Source organism: Arvicanthis niloticus, chromosome 7 (genome assembly GCF_011762505.2).
Source record: "Arvicanthis niloticus isolate mArvNil1 chromosome 7, mArvNil1.pat.X, whole genome shotgun sequence".
NCBI lineage: Eukaryota > Metazoa > Chordata > Mammalia > Rodentia > Muridae > Arvicanthis > Arvicanthis niloticus.
Genome location: NC_047664.1, coordinates 4,557,975 through 4,576,698, shown reverse-complemented (window position 1 = coordinate 4,576,698; position 18,724 = coordinate 4,557,975). Strand labels below are relative to the sequence as shown.

General features: G+C 43.5%; 1 long non-coding RNA gene across 1 annotated transcript in view; it reads right to left on the bottom strand.

The window, feature by feature from the left end:
* Nucleotides 1-18,079: 18,079 nt before the first annotated feature.
* Nucleotides 18,080-18,724, bottom strand: part of LOC117713080 (uncharacterized) — a 17,924-nt gene continuing 17,279 nt past the window's right edge. The window contains exon 2 of the long non-coding RNA XR_004607362.2: nt 18,080-18,395. This is a non-coding gene — a long non-coding RNA (uncharacterized LOC117713080). The remainder of the gene's footprint in view (nt 18,396-18,724) is intronic.

Sequence of the window (18,724 nt, the reverse complement as noted above, 5' to 3'; positions counted from 1 at the left end):
AGTGTTGAGAAGGTGGAGACAGACGTATCCATGATGTGGCTTGCTGGTTCATTTGCCTTGTGCATTCAAGGAGAGTTTATCACACTTCCCCAAAAAACCGTAGAGTGGATGTCTCCCGAGGAATGGCACCTGAGGTGGCCTCAGATCTCTGCATTCACACACATACATGAGTCACCACAAAGATACGAATACACAGACTCACACATTCAACTTAATGTATGTTAAGTCTTAGAGGCATGCCGAGCACTCTCTCACAGTCAGCTTCACTTGCTTCTCTGCTGAGTCCTCACCTGTACCCCCAGACTCTGAGTAGACTGCTCAATATTGAGGAGCCTGGTGTGTGAGGGGGCTAGGGTAGTAAGTGCTTGTTAGAGACAGGAAATCAAGGTCACGGCCAGCACTGAGCCCAGACTACTGAGCAGCTCAGTCCCGGAGTCATGACGACTGGGGTCTGTGCCCACGACACCTCGGCAGCAACACACCTGCCTCATGCATTAGAGAGAGAAACACCCATTATTCTCTCTCAGATACGTAGATTTATGGTTTTATCATATGCTAAGCACTGTGTACTCTTTAAAAAGAAAGAGTCAGAACCAGAAAGGTGGCTTAGTGAGTATCAGCACTTGTGATGAGTTGAGATTAGTCCCCAGGACCCACATGGTAAAAGGGAGAAGCTGACTCCATGGTGGCACGTACAACCTGTATACACACATGTACACACACACATACACACACACATATATGTATGTGTGGGAAAACTGTTAATTAAGGTCGAAGTCTACCATTGACAGGATAGCCTTCTGGGGCTCACCTCATAATGGAGGACTGTCTTCCTTAGCAGAGTTTCTCCTTCTCTCACTTTGTCCAGGGAATTCTAAGCCCCTGGACTCACCTCTACCCGAGGAAGGTCACGTGGCCTCAATTAGTTTATAGGATCGATTTCCTTTCTCCTGACAACACCTGTTCAGCTAGCACCTGAGATTCCTGAAATGAGTCCCCATGCCAATGAGGTGTGTCAGGTACCCTAAATCCCCAGCCAATGGCCTTTGCCCATCCTGAATGTCCCTGCCCTCCTCAGTCCCCAAAAACTTTATAAGCCTTCAATCACCCTAAGTAAAGTTGATCTGCCTACTGACAATCAATCCAGGTGAGGTCATTCACATATTCACAGGGCTTCAGAAGCCCCTATTCAACGTCTCTGCTCCCACTGCCCTTGGGACTGAACCATCCAATGATCCATGAGGGCAGGGAGACCCGTGTGTGTGTGTGTGCGTGTGCGTGTGCGTGTGCGTGTATGTGTGTGTATACATGCTATAAAATTTAAAAGAAAAGTCTAGTCATAGAACTTTCCCTCAAGCTGTCGGTGTCACATAAGGGGACAAGGCTAGGAGAAAGGCGAGTCTATCTAGGTCAGCAGAATAACTGTGGCCATTTCAAATTACAGTTGACGATAAGTGAAATTTGTAGGGAGTTAGGATTCCTGCACGCTTGCCTGAATGTGTATGGGAGACCTAGTCGCTAAGCTGATGTCTAACGCCAGCATGTCACTGAAAACCCAGGTTCCTGTATCTATCTATGAAAATCCAAAACATGGCACTGCAAAGGAAATGTCTGCAAAGGGAGCTTTAGTCAGGCTCAGGTTCATCAGCCTCGCCAGAGAGTTGGCGAAGCTCACCCTTGAAATGATCTGACTGAGGTTGGAGAATGACAGCACAGAATTGTCACAATCCTGAAATTCTTGGTGAAATACTAAATTCAACCTGTGAGAGCTAACCATGAAAGCACAGAAGTAAACTCTTGAGCTCACATACCACCCGGGCATGGGTGGATCTCCACGGCAAGGCAGTGGCCACGCAGATGAGCAGAGCTAGAGGACAGCATAGGCAGACAGCCCAGCTCAAAGGCTGAATCCTCAACCAAACAGACAAAATGGAAGGTAGATGGAGAGGCCTTGGGGATAATCTGTGTCTAACCGCCTGGCTGATACCTGCCATTTAGAAGTTCTTATTTTGTGGCTATTAATACTCCAATCAACTATATTTTGCATTGTAAAATGTGAAGTTTAGGGAAAGACTTGGGAGAAACTCTTTCTTTGCTGGTGTTTTATAAAAATCATCACATGCAAACCATTTAATTGTAATTATAGAGGGGGAGATGGCTCAGCAGTTAAAAGTGCTTACTGCCCTTACAGAGGACCCACGTTCAGTTCCTAGCACCCATGCTGGGCCTCACAGCCTCCTGTAACTCCCATTCCAGGGGGATCCAAAGCCTCCTCAGGCACCTGCATCCCCCCACCCTGGTCAAAAATAAAATAAATTGTAAAAAAATAAATAAATTATAACTGTATATTTGGAATTTCTAAGATGATAACAAAAGTAAGAGTCATTTTCTAAAACACACACCCACAACAACAGTAACAACAACAACAAAAACAGTTTAAAGCTATTTATATGCTTTAGGAAAACAGGCTACTTTTGCAGTAGTCATTTTTTAATCTTTTCAGTGAAAAATTCCAGGATAGAGGAGGGAACTTAAGTTTGGTTTGGTCAGATTTCCTGAAGTGGGACCCCTAGGTAGATTGTCAGTGACCAGTCCATTCATGACCTTTCCCCTGGTTAGGCCAGCAGCGAGGGCCAGGGGACTTCCATTGTCATTGCCAGTTATTGTAAATATATCTTTATAGCATTTGACTTGAAGACCTCCCAGTCTCAACCATTGGTTCAGCTTCTCAGACACAGGCCCTGCCAGGGCAGGATCTTTAGGATAACCCCCTTGTTTGGGAGTGACACCCCTATCTGACAGCAGTGCTCACAGGACAAGGGGAGAGCCTCTCTGCAGCATGCGTGGCGTCCTTGAGCACGTGAGGGGGTAACCTTAATGAGCACCAAATATTCGTCTCTAATAAGAACATGCTGTCATAATCACCCTCCATGTGATAAATATCCTAGAGATTTTCTCTTTGTTAGGTTAATGCTTTTCCACAAGATAATTTAACCAGTTCTCTAAAAAATAATCACGCGTTATCAGGCCCCAGCATAGTAATATGGCGGTTCTTTTTTTTTTTTTTTTTTTTTTTTTTTTTAATTTTTTATTTTGTTTTGAATCTTGCCTTAAACAAATCCCATCCAAATAAATGTTCCCTTTTGTAGCCGGCACACAAGCCTGGGTTCCTCGTGGTGATCAAGCCCCCAGCCGGCAAACACTCAGATAACAGTATTTCTTCTTGATTTCATTTGAGCAAAATTTATCATCCACAAGCAAAGACAGAAAATGTGTGAATGTCTAAAGCTTATGTAAATTAAGAGGCCATGCATGTTGGTCCTAAAAATAGTAGATAATTATAGGCATTTCTTCCCCATACGATAATTACACGCCTCTTGTCATCTCTTCTATTCTGTATAAGGTCACGGTAGTATTATACAAAATTTACAGTATATTACAAGTTAAAAACACAATAATTAGCAACTGTGCATCTTCAGCGCTGGTGATGAATGTTCACAGTAAAAGTTAAAAAAAGAGCATTGTTTGTTTTATGTGGACAGTGCATACTTAAATTTCATCATCAACTCCTGGTGCCCAATTGGCAATACTCTCTCACTATTATACTGCTATTTGCTAGGTTCATAGTACACCCTTGGGTGGAATTCATCCTTAACGAAGTGACAGGAAGTCAGATCTCTCACCGTCATCTCAACCAGGTGCACCATGCTACTCTGAATTTAATAATTCTGTTGAACATATTGAATGATAATGAGCGAGTATACTGAGGACTGCTTTGACTATTATGATCAGCGTCCGATTCAGGGGAGAAAAAAAAAAATCCTCCCACCAAATAATGTGGGCAAATCAGCAGTTTGCTTGGTATGGAATTTTCCCCCCAACCCCTTACAACATGATTTCCTTTATATAATTCATTGAGGGGAGATATCATACTTCAGCGGAAAGAAAAGGCATAATTAACAGAAAGGAGGATTTCTCTTCGACTTCTTGACTAGTCACGTAAGAGGGACAGAGTCGTGGATAATATGAAATGACAGGATGGGTTATCATTCTGTTTTGCTGAAGGAAAGAGCCATGGACTAGACACACTCCTTTCATCCCTACCAGTTCTGTCATGCTCTCGGGGATGGGGCAGGAGAAGGCTGGAGAATCTAGAAACCCTGCTGGTGCCGCGGCACCTGGTCAGCTTAGCTGTTTCACATCTATGGTTATGAAGACTCTTTTCCCTATTGGCCATACTGGAATCCACGATGACCACTGTGATACAACCCTGAAGACCAGCATCCTCAGGGGAACCAGGAATTGATCAGAGCCGACCGTTTGGCTTTGTGTTTCAAGGCCAAAGGAGGAGAGACCATCTTTGCCTTTTGCCTGGTAACCCACTCCAGGGCTGGGGAGACGGATTAGCCAATAGAGCACATCCCACACAAAAGTGGGAACCTGAGTTCAGATCCCCAGCACCCACATAAAAAGCCAGGGATAGTTGTGTGCCTGTAAATTCCAGTGCTGGGGGTCAGAGGCAGGCGGTTCCCTGGGGCTTGCTAGCTAGCCAGAATGCTGAATAGCGTAAGTTCCAGGTTCGGTCAGAGACCTTGATCCGAAAAAGTGGGATAAACATCCATTGAGAGAAACATTGGACATTGAGCTCCCCCGCCACACTGTACACATGCACGCGCACACACATATATGCGTATACATACACACACATGTGCACACACACAATGGAGAGGGAGAGAGAGAGAATGAATGAATGAATTCTGGGAATTGGTTCCTGAGACTGTAACATGGTCTCCCATGTGAGAGATACAAACACCTGGAAAAAGTAGTATAATTCAGGTATTTAGTATGAAGCCTGGAGCTCATGTCCACAGGCTTGAGAAGTAGGGAAGCTGATGGTATTATAAATCCTGGTTTAAGTCTGAACCCCCCCCCCCAAACCAAAACTGTACATGAGTAGGAGAAACAGACACTTCAACTCCAAAAGACTGTCCCTCAGGAGACTGGGCGATGCCCACCCATCCAGTGAGGACATGCTTGTGGCTGCTGTTTTTAACTTGGTCTGCTGGCTCATATGCTTCTCTCATCAGAAACACCTCCACAGACAGACCCAGCTAAATCTTATCTGCTCTTTGGGTATCTCAGGCTGACATTAAAACATTAGGCATCCTATCTAATACGTAGTGTATCCCAAACCCGGGGTATCTATCTCCAGGTCTCCAGGGGAGAAAAGAAACCCAGGTCCATTGAGTGAGTGCTTTGTAGAAAAATCTAAGTCTCCAGTGAACCAGAGTTCCCGATGTGAGAGTTTTCTTGGAAAGGTGCAGAACCAGCTGTGCCATGGAAAGGATCTGGAAGAACCGGTAAGCACCATGCTTTAGGAGCAAGTATTTGGTGACCCGTGAAGGTGACATCCAGAAGGGTCAGAATTCACTGTTCTCTGTGAAGTTAGCTCAGATGTGAATACTTAGGGGTTGAGGGCTTCCCTCATGAATGAGACCTTATCTGCCACACATGAAGCCCTGAGTTGATCTCCAGCACAGTCTGTTAAGAAAGTCAGGACAGGTCAGCCCTGGGGAGCTCTTACCCAATTTAAAAGTCATCAGCACAACTCCCCTTCCATGTGCTTGGCTGAATGATAGGCCTGTTAGCTTAAGCTGAGTGTTGGCTGAGGATTCTATCTGTAGGCTCTTAAAGTTCATCCTCACCCTCCACAAAGACTTACTGTGCACATCTTAGAGATGAGAAGACCCAACACTCAATCTCATTGTTCCTAGCATTTTCTAGTTTATGATTGGCTATTTAAAAATAACATAAACATTTATTTACTAACCTAAGGTATGATCTAAGTTCAACCAACACTTTAAATGTAAAAGTGCAGTGATAAAGAGAATTGAACACAGTAATAAAAGGAGAGAGAGAGAGAGAGAGAGAGAGAGAGAGAGAGAGAGAGAGAGAGAGAGAGAGAGAGAACGAACATGGCTCAGCAGTCAGGAGCTGCTGCTCTGCCTAAAGACCAGAGTCAATTCCCAGCTCCCCTCTGACATGTCACAAACCTCTGTAACTCCAGCTCCAGGGGTCCTACACTCTCTTTTATCTTGTGCAAGTATCAAGCTCAGACCTAGTGCATCATACACACACACACACACACACACACACACACACACATATATATATGCATATATATAGATATGCAGACACTCACATATACACATAAAAGAAAAGATATTTTAAGACCAGTAAAGAGGCACTCATTTATTGATCAAGCTTGTTCGTTCTTGATACAGCAAATTACTGTACAAAGTAGCGACAGAATTTTTCCTGTCTTTACAGAGCCAGCCACCTATGCTGCAGCCTGCCCCTGACCGTTTGTTCTTCCTGGATCCCTGCAGACGCTGAGCTCTAGCTCTGAAGCTCAGACGCTTCCAAAGGTTTTCTTCCATCAACGTTAATTTCTTAAAAACCCTCTCTCATGATTCAAAACACAATCTGTTGTCTTCAAACTGCTCTCAGAGTCTTGCTCTCACGAGTGACAATGCAGTTTAGTGACAATGCGGTGGTTTAGCCACCGTCTTAGTTAGGGTCACTATTGCTGTGACGAAAATTCATGACAAAAAGCAACTTGGGGAGGGGAGGGTTCATCTGGCTTACATATCCTGACCCATAGTCCACTGAGGGAAGCTAAGGTGGGAAGTCCAGTGGGTACCTGGACTGGCTGGTTTTCTGTGTCTACTTGACACAGCTGGAGTTATCACAGAAAAAGGAGCCTCCCTTGAGGAAATGCCTCCATGAGATCCAGCTGTAAGGCATTTTCTCAATTAGTGATCAAGGGATGAGGGCCTAGCCCATTGTGGGTGGTGCCATCCCTGGGCTGGTAGTCCTGGGTTCTATAAGAAAGTAAGCTGAGCAAGCCAGGGGAAGCAAGCCAGTAAGCAGCACCCTCCATGGCCTCTGCATCAACTCCTGCCTCCAAGTTCCTGCCCTGTGTGAGTTCCTGTCCTGACTTCCTTTGGTGGTGAACAGCAATGTGAAAGTGTAAGCTGAATAAACCCTTTCCTCCCCAACTTGAATCTTGGTCATGATGTTTTGTGCAGGAATAGAAACCCTGAGTAAGACAGTAAGGAAGCTGAGGCAGGAGTTGATGCGGAGGCCATGGAAGAGTGCTCCTTTTGCCTGCTCCCATGGCTTGCTCAGCCTGTTTTCTCACAGAACCTCTGACTTTTAGGACATTTTCTTAGTAACTGATTCGAGAGGCCCAGCCCACTTTGACATCTTCCCCTCACAGACGACTCTAGCTTGCGTCAAAATGACATGAAACAGGACAGGACAGCCACTGTACTCATTTTTAAGTTTAGTTCCACCCCTAATTCATTTAGCCAATACGTTTTGCTGTGTACCCAGCGTCATCTGGCTGCTGGGTGGCAGCGTTGGGCACGGACTGGTGGACCCAGCGCCCAGTAAGCATAAAACCCAAGGTCTTTCAGTGTATGTGTGGGCAATGTGCTGTCTCTGATTAGGTCTTCCTGTTTCTCTCGTGTTCTCACCAGATACGTTCTCCTGGGGAGCAAGCACTCGCTGTATTTATACTCTTCTGAAGCCCAGAGTAGAGCCTGGTGCATACTTATTGTTGCTAGATATTTATTTGCTGAAGGATGAATGGATGGATGCTGTGGTCTGACATAGTGACTGGATGAGAATTTAGCATTTGAAATAAAACAGTATAGACATTCGAACACCACACAGGTTTGGTTTTCTCTGTAGCCCTTTCGGACTTTAAAATATCTGAGGATTGATCGTGGATATGCTGATAGCCCCTAGAAAATCTGTCATCTTACAGATTTTACAGGCCTGCTTTCTCTCAAGTCCTAACCAGCCGGTTTCTTGGAGCATTTTCTGTTGAGCCTTTGTTTGTACTGAAAGTGAGGGCTCCTCTTAGAGTATCCTAGGTGGGACAAATGTGTTCTTTTGACTTAATAATATAACATTTTATCAGCCACATAAAAAATGAAGCATATGTGTTCATTTGCTGTGTGAGGAGCTTTTCCGGTGTGTGTGGGAACTGTGTCGGCTGCTGTGTGCTGATCCCTTTTTGACACCCTTTCCCAAGAGTATTGCACAGATAAACATGCTCTATTTGAACAAGACCAGTGACAGCAAAATTGCTTACTGGTCTCTAAAGAGACCATAATAATGTACACCAAGGGAGAGGCCCAGAGTCTGACAGAGGGTCTCCCCCCGCCCCCCGCCCCCCCCACCAGTGAAAACCATAAAACCCATTTCAAGAGCCAGAATACAGCAGTTTAAAGTACATCCCTGGTTAATTACAAAGAGTAATAATAAAACCATCTATTAAATTTTAGAACTTCCTCTTTAAAATATTAAATATTTGGCAGCCACAATGCAGTTAAGTTTCCCTCAGAACCGTGCTTTTTCTCTTTCTCAAGCTGGCTTATAAGAATGCTCATGGAGCTCTTCCAGTGAGTGAAAAGGAAATATTTACATAAACACTGTTTCTGCCAAACAGTAGCCTCTTTCCCCCCCCCCCCCCCTTGGTAAGAGGATACAACTGAGTCACAAATGCTCTGTAATAACTGACAGGGTGTGATAAAAGTCATGTGACACTCAAGCCAAATGTTCGGTGAACCCGAGTCCCATGTTTGGGACCTTAGCTCAGATGGGGGGGGGGGGCACTGCCTGGCCTTTAGAATTAGGTCATTGATAATGTCAGTCCACACCAATGGGAAAAGCGCTGCTCCCTGACACAGCTCCTACTGGGAAAGGGTGGAAGAACTGGTTTTACAGAGACTAACCTGGAAGCTCTGACTGGGGCTCTGGGCATGTGGCTTACTCAGGCAGGACTCTTCTTCCTTTGATATTACTTTTACGTGGAAGGATTAATCTTCCATGGAAGAGAATCCAGAATGTTATCTTTCAAGGCTAAAGACCTGACAGCCATTTATCTACCCTAGTACAATCTATCTCACCTCAATTCCCAGTTGAAGATTAAACTTGCTGTGTCCAGGAGTATAATGGAAGAAGAGTTCATTCCTAAAGAGGCACTGGACATTAGAGCTGCTGCTGGCTTCTCTGAGATCCTAGAGTACAAGGAAGAACATGGTACTGCCTTCAAAGGTACAGGTTCAGTTCTGGGGACATTTTTCTGAGCAGCTTGAAGAAATGGTAGTGGCTATAAGCTCATTAAAAAAAAATAGATCTGATGACAGCCTGAACTTAAGTCAGAAGGATGCTCATGTGAAAGCATCTCTGGCAAGCGGAAGTGGCGCCTCCAAGACAAGGGTGTGTGGAACCGACATCCCCATGGATCTTCACAGCCACTGGACAGTCTCCAATGATTCTCCAAAGCCAGACACAAATAAATGCCAGAGCATTCTCCTGAAAAAAAAAATAAAAATAAATGTGTGTGTGTGTGTGTGTGTGTGCATGTGCACAGATGTCTGGTGCATCGTTCTCTCAGACACTGAGAACAGGACTCAAGGCATTTCTAGGGACATACAGTAAAAACAAAAGACCCTTTCACTTATAAAGATATTTCACTGTGGGGTAGAATAATGACCAAGCAATCCAAACCTGACTCATAATTATTATGATTATGCCTTACTTACTAAGATAGTAACTCAGGCAATGCTCTACCAAGCACAGATCATGGGAAACGAGAGGAGGGGAATTTGCCTGAAGTAGCCTTAGACCAAATCCTTACCTGAACATTTATTAAGAGCTGATGTGAGGCACACTGAAGAGACTTAAAAAGGAGTTCTGCTTTCCACGCTTACGATCACATAGTTGTGTCCACAAATAAATGTTCTCCATTTGATTAGGTTCTATAACAAGATAAATCCAGGGAAGACACAGGAGAGATTTGGACATTGATCAGCTGGTGGAAGGCTTCACTGAGGAAACATCACTCAGACTTCGCTTGAGTAGACATGGAATGGGGAAGTGTGGGAAGAAATGTCTCAGACAAGGTCTAAATGAAGCATTCCAAGTATCACAGGCCTGGAAGAAGCTTGCTGCCGCTGCAGGGTGTCTAGGGAAGCAAGATGTTGGAAGGTTTGCGGGAATACTACAGATGGGTCACAGAAGGGTTTCATTTACCCACAGGACCTCACTCCTGTAGGCAGCTGAGTAAGGCAAATGGGAACCATTCCGCTCCTCTACACTGTGTGGACCCGGAGGTACGTTCCCAAATGTCTGTCCCCACTCTTGTGTAACATTTGCACATAAAGAAAGTCTGAGGAACTAAGTTAGCAGGTTACTTGTCCCAGGAAGTCTCTGAAAGGAAGAAATCCTGGCAGTAGTCCCTCAGGACTGGGAAGCATGAGCGTCTTCAAGGTGAGATGCTCCCTCGCACTGGACTCAAGGCGGAGAAGTGAATATGTACTTTGATTTCAGTGTCTTCCCTCCCTACAGGCCCTCTCGGCCGTTTGTGGACTGGTTCTAATGTTATTTGTGCTAATTTGGCTCCCAGAATTACAAGGGAACCCGCGGGTCTGCCTGTACCATGCTGAGGGTCCCTGTCCCCCTAGTTGGCTTTGATTGGTGAATAGAAGTTGCTTATGGCCAATGGCTGGGTGGAGAGACAGAGGCGGAACTTTAGATTTCCCAGGCAAAGGGACCACGGGAAGAAGTTTTTAGAATTGCCATGACAGGGAGAGAGTGGGGAGAGAATGTTCAGCCATGTAAGAGCCCGTGAAGAGTGGCCCCCCAGGGATTCCTCCCCGACTGAGTCTGGGGGTAGCAAAGATGAAATACAGATTTTAGTAAGTGATAATTCAGGAGTATCGGAGGCAAGATGTTAGCAACGTGGAAGCTTGGGAGTGGCCCAGCCATTGAGCTTCTTAGGGCATATTAAACATAAGGCTATGTGTGTGTTTTATTGGAGAATCCACAACATTGGGGTGGTAGTGAGAAGCATGCACGAATGCGACCTCGGGGAGTTAAGAACAAACTAATTATACTACCGTTACAAGGTCCCGCTACATAAACACACACAAAGGAGTTAGTCACACAGAATTTTTATCTACAAATGTGTTTTCATCACCATTACCTTCCTTTCAGACCTGGCACCCCAGTGTTCCCGTGAGGTCACCCCGCAATGCTCCCTTCCTTTCCGCTCATTTGTACTCTCCCCATCCACTGTAACTCCTACCCAGCTTCCAGGCCATCTTCCTTACCCCAGTCCTCCTGAGGATGCTTTCTTTGGGGGCTGTTAGCTCCCCATTGCCGGGTTCAGTCACAGCCACAGGGTTCTCTCTACCAGGTGAAAACATCATGTATTCTCCATCTTATTGGATGAAAATATTTCTAACTCCCCTAATAGTTCTGTCCATTTTGTAAGTGACAAAACAGGCAAACTTATGATTCTGACCATCACTAGCCCACTACATTAAAATGAGACAGCCTTCATAAACTGTGAATGGCACTAAATTTACTAACCATTATTCCAACCTTATCCTTCTAAGGAGCTGGCTCTGGGTTCCCTCTTCCCTCCAGGCTCTGTCCCCACTATGTGCTCCTGTCCCCTTTGTCTCTCTCGATATTCATATTAGCTCACAATTCAGCTGTTCTTTACACACAGACCCCAGCCCCAGCCTAACCCTTCTCTAGAAGTCCTGAGTCAAACTTTGATCTACATCAACCCAAAAGAATGGAATCTGAGCCACCTTCCTGGTTCCCATGGCTCAGCAGCCTTCTTTGATCTCTGCACCATCCTCCTCCTACTTGTGATCCTTCAGTGCTGACAACCAAATGTTTTATGTTCTCTGGGTTTCTACAGAGATCAAAAGGGGATATTGTCTAGTCTGTCTGTCACCTATCTGCATTTTCCCAGTAACCTTGAGACTTCTGGTTTAATTCAATAGCTACCTATTTTGTTTACTACTGTGTGCATTCATCCTATATGTCAGTCCTTGAAGGTCTCAGGAACATACATACAGCAGACTTCTCATTAAAGCTGTCTTTTCTCTAAACATGTAGGCTTAGCCCAGGATCTAACCTGGCTAAGTCAGGCTTATGGGTGCTTCTACAGTCAGTTGCTGGTAATCAAGATGGTTCTATGTCTAGGGTGGACTGTCTTAGTCAGGGTCTGTATTCCTGCACAAAACATCATGACCAAGAAGCAAGTTGGGAGGAAAGGATTTATTCAGTTTACACTTCCACATTGCTGTTCATCACCAAAGGAAGTCAGGACTGGAACTCACACAGGGCAGGAATCTGGAGGCAGGAGCTGAGGCAGAGGCCATGGAGGAATGCTGCTTACTGGTTTGCTTCCCCTGGCTTGCTCAGGGATGGCACCACCCACAATGGGCCCTCCCACACTTGATCACTAATTCCACCATGTAGGTTTCAGGACTTGAATTCCAGTCATCAAGCTTTTTGGCAAGTGCTTTCCCACACCGAGCCATCTCACCAACCTTTTGGTTTGGTCTTCTCTACTGAAATAATTATTCCTCTTGGCAAGTTGCCATGGATAAACCAGGAATGGACATATTTTCCCAAATACATTACAAAACATGCCTTCATTTGAGGTAGGCATTAAATCTGTCTTCTGTGGTGCCTCAGGGATGTGGCCAACCCTCTTTCAGTCTGTTTCAATCATCCGGACCTGTGCCTGGACTGCGCCAGTAGTCTCCTGACTAGTACTCAACTTAATCTCTTTTCTTTGTTTTATCACCAAATCAATGTTCTTTATGGAAAACTTCCCTTGTTATCAAGATCGTAAGTGGATTCCTTGGTAAACTAAGACTCTATCATGTAGGCATTCGAAACAACTATGTCTCATCCACAGCATTTATTCAGCCATATCTGTCTCCTACTGTCCTCTTTTGTTCCAGGATGGCTAGCCTTGGTGCCAACTACTCTCAACTGCACTCGCTTTCCTTATGCTCTTATGCCTAGTAACTTCTCTTTCCCTTTTTCAAAACCCTTTTCAATTCCTGCCCCTAGATGTCTGCTTGGTGACTCTGTCCCACCAAGAGGACCCTCATCTCGGAAGACAGACCCACAGCAGATGTCAGGTGGTACAACACCATTAGCTTTTGCACCATCTGAGTTTTGGGTGGTACCCAGCATCTCTTTTCTTTCCAACAATTTTGAGACCTGCTGGGTCTGAAGCCATTATCTTATTCTCCATGTGTTTTGCCTTGCTCACTGTCCTATTCCCCTCAGCTCCACCGTGACAGAGGAGACACGCCAAACGATGTATTTGACAATTGTGAAGAGCAGAGTAGTCCTGGAGCATCCGGTCTGTAGGACTTTTACAGTAACTCAGTAGGTACCCTTTGGCTGACTTTAGAGCGGAATGAGCCCTGCGCTGAATCTTTGTATTTGGAGACAAAGACTATCCTGAAGAGAGGCCTGCTGTGTGTTCTGAAGACTTTATGTCTGGCTTTCGTAGCATTAAACTGTCATTGTATGCAGTGAAGGTCAGCATGAGTTTTCCATGGAGAGGTCATAGCAGCAAAGTGAAAATCCTGTGGGTTAGGTTGGTTAATTGCAGTTGCTGAAAAAGTGTCCCTTTTTTTCCTCCTCTTTGCATTACATTGCACCTTCTAGTGGTATTCCCCTCCGCTAATCTGATCATGGCAATGGGATCTATTTTTAATCACTAAGACAGAAGCAAAAATGTTTTGGGCAAAGACTTGAAAAAAAATCCCTCTGCTACCTGGGCTTTACTCATTTGCTCTTGAAACCTTGAGCAAGGGTGGTGGTTGAGCCCAGGCTAGCCATTGGGATTATGTGATTTAGCTGGTTGTCTTCCTTTCCTCAATCAATGGTCAGTCCATGTACTGGCTGGTTTTGTGTGTCAACTTAACATAGTTGGAATTATCACAGAAAAAGGAGCCTCTCTTTATTTAAAAGTAAATAAATAAATTCACATTGTTCAATAGAGAATTTGGTACATTTTTTTTTTTCTGATTACTTGGGAGTAACTTTTAATATTTGCCATTCGGAGTCTTTAAATGCAATGCAGGGACTGCTGTGAGACTGAGAAAAGTGAAATGTTGCTGATTATTCTGTAGTCAGTCTGATGTGATCTGAGCTGCATGTTCATTCTGGGCCAACAACAGACAAGCTTCATAGTTACCGCACTCAGCACTCACAGGACAAACCTTCCTGAGACTGTCACTATCACCCATATCAGGATTATTCCAGTTCTTTCTCTCATTTTCTTTCTCTTTTGTTTTTCATCAGTGTACGAGTGCTCTGTCTGCATGTACACCTGCAGGTCAGAAGAGGGTATAGGTGCTGAAACTTGAACTCAGGTCCTCTGGAAGAGCAGTCAGTGCTCTTAGCAGCCAAGCCATCTCACTATCCCCTTATTCGCATCTCCAATCAAGAGAAATAAGCAAGGTTAAGCAACCTCCCAAGGCTGCTCACTTAATACAAGGCAGAATTTGAATTCACACAACTTCCTACTTCAAAGCCTCTTATTTCCCCAGTCGAAGAACACACCGTGCAACAAAGTGAAAAGAGTTTTGTCCTCTTTAAAGAATCAGAACTAAAGGATCAAAAATTTAGGCATTTGTTCTAGTTAGAGGATCAAAATTTTGAGATGTGTCAGCTCATTCCTTTAATCCCAGCACTTGGGAGGCAGAGGCAGGTTGATCTCTGAGTTCAAGGACAGTCTGATCTTCAGAGGACAACCAAGACAACAGTTTTTTTTTTTTCTTTTCTTTTTTTAATCTAATTTTGAAATTCTGTTTCAAAAAAAAAAAAAGTAATGCAGAATTTTAGGGTATAGTGTTGACATTTCCTTAATGTAACAAGTTAAGTCTCTATTTAAGGGCCAGAGCACCTTGCACTTTTCTTCCATTGGTGGGCTAGACATAAAAATGATAGCAAAGGTTATTAAAATTTATGTGGAGACTAGCACAGATTGGAAGAACTACAAAGTGAATTCTTTAAGCACAAGAGAACAGTGGTTTTAATTAAAAAAAAAAAAAGCACAATATGAAAGAAAACTCTTCAGCCTCAGATGCCTAAATACACCATCAAAAGACTGCTCAGTTCTCAAACGCCAGCATTCCTGATCCCTCTAGAACTTACACTTTATGTAGAATATCAAAGCCAGCGGGATAGTAGGTGTCCCAAAATGTCTTAATTCAGAGAATTAGTGTTAACCGAGCCTGATTAGCTCCATTTATCTCTAATTAATTACCTTTATCTAATTAGATACTTTGTTTCCAGTAGACATGGAGTCAAGTAGACTAGATTATTAGTGTAGTCATTGTGCCTTTACAAAATCCTGAAATTAATGAAACGTGCAAAGGAATCTGCAGTTCTAATTGCACAGGTGTTGCCTTATGGCAAAGCTTTATCATCTGATTACACCGAGGGGTCATTAGTGACTTTTATATAGAGGATGAGCCTATGAAATGTACCTTAGCAACAGCTCATTAGTTTAGGGTTGTTACTGTATTATTTATTACTTCTACCTTCCCCATTACCTAGATTGATTCATGGACCTATATATTCTTTTTCCTCCTCAGTGCAGAAAAAATAAAATAAACCATCATTATGAAGAGTCCAGATGCAGTGTTGAAAAAATGCAGAACTGCATTTGCTCATAGGCTACAATCTGATCCTTTAAGACAAAAACTCTAAAGTTACATGTGATCGGAATCAAGTTTATGGCTATTTACTATGGAAAAGGAACCAATTTAAATTTACTGAGTAATATGGAAAGATTTGTTTTAAACAACACGTGGCTCTCTCAATGTTCTCACCTAACTGAACTATCAAGGTATGTGAAAAGGAAAAAACAAAAATATTCTTTTGTATTAAAATATAATTGCGTTTATTTTCTTTGTGCATCTTTCCAAAATAGACTGATAAGACACTGTCTCTATATATGTGCATCCCAATATTTATAAAACTCTGTTTTACATTTTTGTTCCTGATAAGTCTATCTGGTGACAGATGGAGAGGGCTCATTGTAAAAAGCAAAGGCGCTTTTCCTCACGATGAAGTTAGGTGTGCACACTTGACTACCACAGCTCAGCCTTTGGATCTGAGTGTTTTCCTCCTATTTGAAGAAACATGTTTTTCACCATCATGGGGTAATTAAGCAGCTAGAAGCAAATTCTTGCAGGATCCCATCCCAACACATAAACATGTTTACTGATGATACAGTAATTCCTTTAAATAATTTGTCAACATAAGTATATCAAATGAGGTTTTAAAATCACTTTTCTTCCTGTTGCCCAGCCCTCCCCTACAATTACTCCACTGCTCTGAGCCACACGCTGCCTGCCATTCACTTACTGCTGAATCTAAACTAGTGAGATGATAATGGGTAACTGTTATGTAGAGCCTGACACCTAATTTGAGTAGTAATAATGAATATTTAATGATCCTCCTTTCAAGCAGGAACATAAAACTTTTCATGTGTGCCTTACTAAAATTATAACCATTAATCTAAAAATTATTGTTGCAACTGAAATAATAGCCAAGAATTATAGATTATAGCCAAGTCAGAATACTGCATAAATATTCTATACAAACATACACACGAAAAGGTTCCAGCCTTCGTTTTTCATTCAACCCAAGTCCTCTCTTTGAAAAGTATGGAAGTTTTGTGATTTGTAGATATTCAAATCTGGATACAAAAGGCTAGCATTTTAATCAAGAAATAACTATAATAGCCAATGTCATTTTCACTCCTCCTTAAATTCTGTTTAGACATAATGCCTAAATAAAAATAATATGTATATAAAAATGTGGCCCTTATAGAGGTAGTATTTTCAGGATGTTCCACCTAAATCAAAGAAACGACAAAGTGTATCATAAAAGCGGAGATTTTATACCTTAAATATCATTTATAAAAAAAAAAGTGGGTGGCGTTTTCAGTTTGTCTCTCTACAGAAACCACAACATGACTTTGGGGGAAAGAGAATCTGGGAACTGCATGATGCCTTTAAAAATGGGTTTTGTGCATTGACGGACCTTTTTAATTACACCATTTCTGGCATCTGCGTAAGATTTGAGTAATTTCATATGCCTGAAATATTGCAGAGAAACGTATCCATCTCCCTTGATGGTTGGCTTTGCGTTCATTGTTACAGGGGAAGAGAGAACCAGTGTGACTATGGTTGTGAAATGTGATTCTACAGCGAATCTTAGTGCATGTTATTAACATTTTTTAAAGTGTGTGCTTATAAAATTCAAGGGGGAAATGACTTAATAATGTGGAGGAAAATACCAAGAAAAGCTGCAGTTCCTCCCTTTTTAATATTTCTTAGTAGACATGCGGTGTCTAACTGACATGTGCATAACTTTACCTCTAGCGCTGTTTGTGGTAGGGCTAAAGGTGAGTAGAGAGCTCAAGGCCAGCCTGGGCTACACAGTGACACCATGCTAAGGGGAATGGAGAGAAGAGAAAAGAGCAAGGAGGGGAGAGGAAGGGAGAGAAATAAGTTCAGATTCCCGCTGAACGGCGCACTGGATACCCAGGTCATCAGCATGGTTCTGCCTCTTTGGGACTTCAGGTTGAAAGCCAAAAGCAAGTGTGTTGGGACACAATCTCAAACTGTTCGGAGTCACTGAACACATTCCTGACAGAGCAGGTGTTTTGGGCGTGAGATGGCAATGTCCTCTGGTCACCTGTACGAGGACTCCTTACACAGCTTTGCTGTTGTCCCCACTCAGATGTGGCCTTTAGTCACCGTGGTCTTTGTCTCTCTGTAGATCTCTCATCTGCCATGCTAGGTTTCTTTTGATAGTAGATATTTGTAAAGGAATCTACACCAATTAATTATACCCAAATAAACAACGTGTCGTTACATATGTACAGACAATGCATTGGTAATGAACGTGTGTGCAAACGTTGGGAAGTTTATCATCTCATTTCCTGTTTTGTGGCCCCTTTTTCACATCAAATTTCGTCAGAGAAGGTTTGGATTAAATTCCTTAGCACCACGTTGTTCTAACAAATGTGGAGCAGGCTGGAAGGATGCAAGAAGAATGCCATAGGACAATAGGAAAGGGGGGGGGTCTTAAGGGATGGGCAGCTTGAGAGAAGAAAGCTGCGGCTGGGGGTGTTGAACACACAGAACCGTAACACTGCACTAGAAGTCTCTTTATTTATCAAGCTGGTGAGGAGTGTGAAGGTAGACACCCAGAATGAACACACAGAACCTCATGTGCTCATGGTCTCGCTCTTGTTCGAAAAGTCATCTGGAGCTTAGTGCAGAGCCTCTTCCTCCTCTGGGCCCGATGTGTCTGCTGCCAGGCGTCCTCAGCAGCGCCGTGGGGTGGTGACTAATTGCCCCCGTAAATCACTGAGCACCACTGTGCTGCTCCGTTTATTTTTCTGACAGTAATTTAGTGCTTGCTCTTTCCCACACTTGTCATTCTGTGTTTTTCCTCACATTAGAAGCCTGTAGAAAAAGGACAGTAATTAACGGTGCAGTACGCACTCACGGATACTCCTTCATCATATTGTGATAATTGTGCTCCTTGTCTGTCAAGGGAACCTCTGTTTCCAAGCTCTGTGCAGCACAATTTGTCAGCCCTAAACTGAAGACACTGAGATCTGAGTGGAAGTGAGCTGCTTCAAACCAGCTTTCTGATTTGTCCAAAGAGGTCATTTATACTCAAGAGCCATGGTTTTTAGTCTGATCCACACAATAGGATGAAAGACAAACTGGATCCACTTGGATTCTCTATGACTGGTAGAGGCTGAGGACGGCCAGTTGGAGCACAGGAT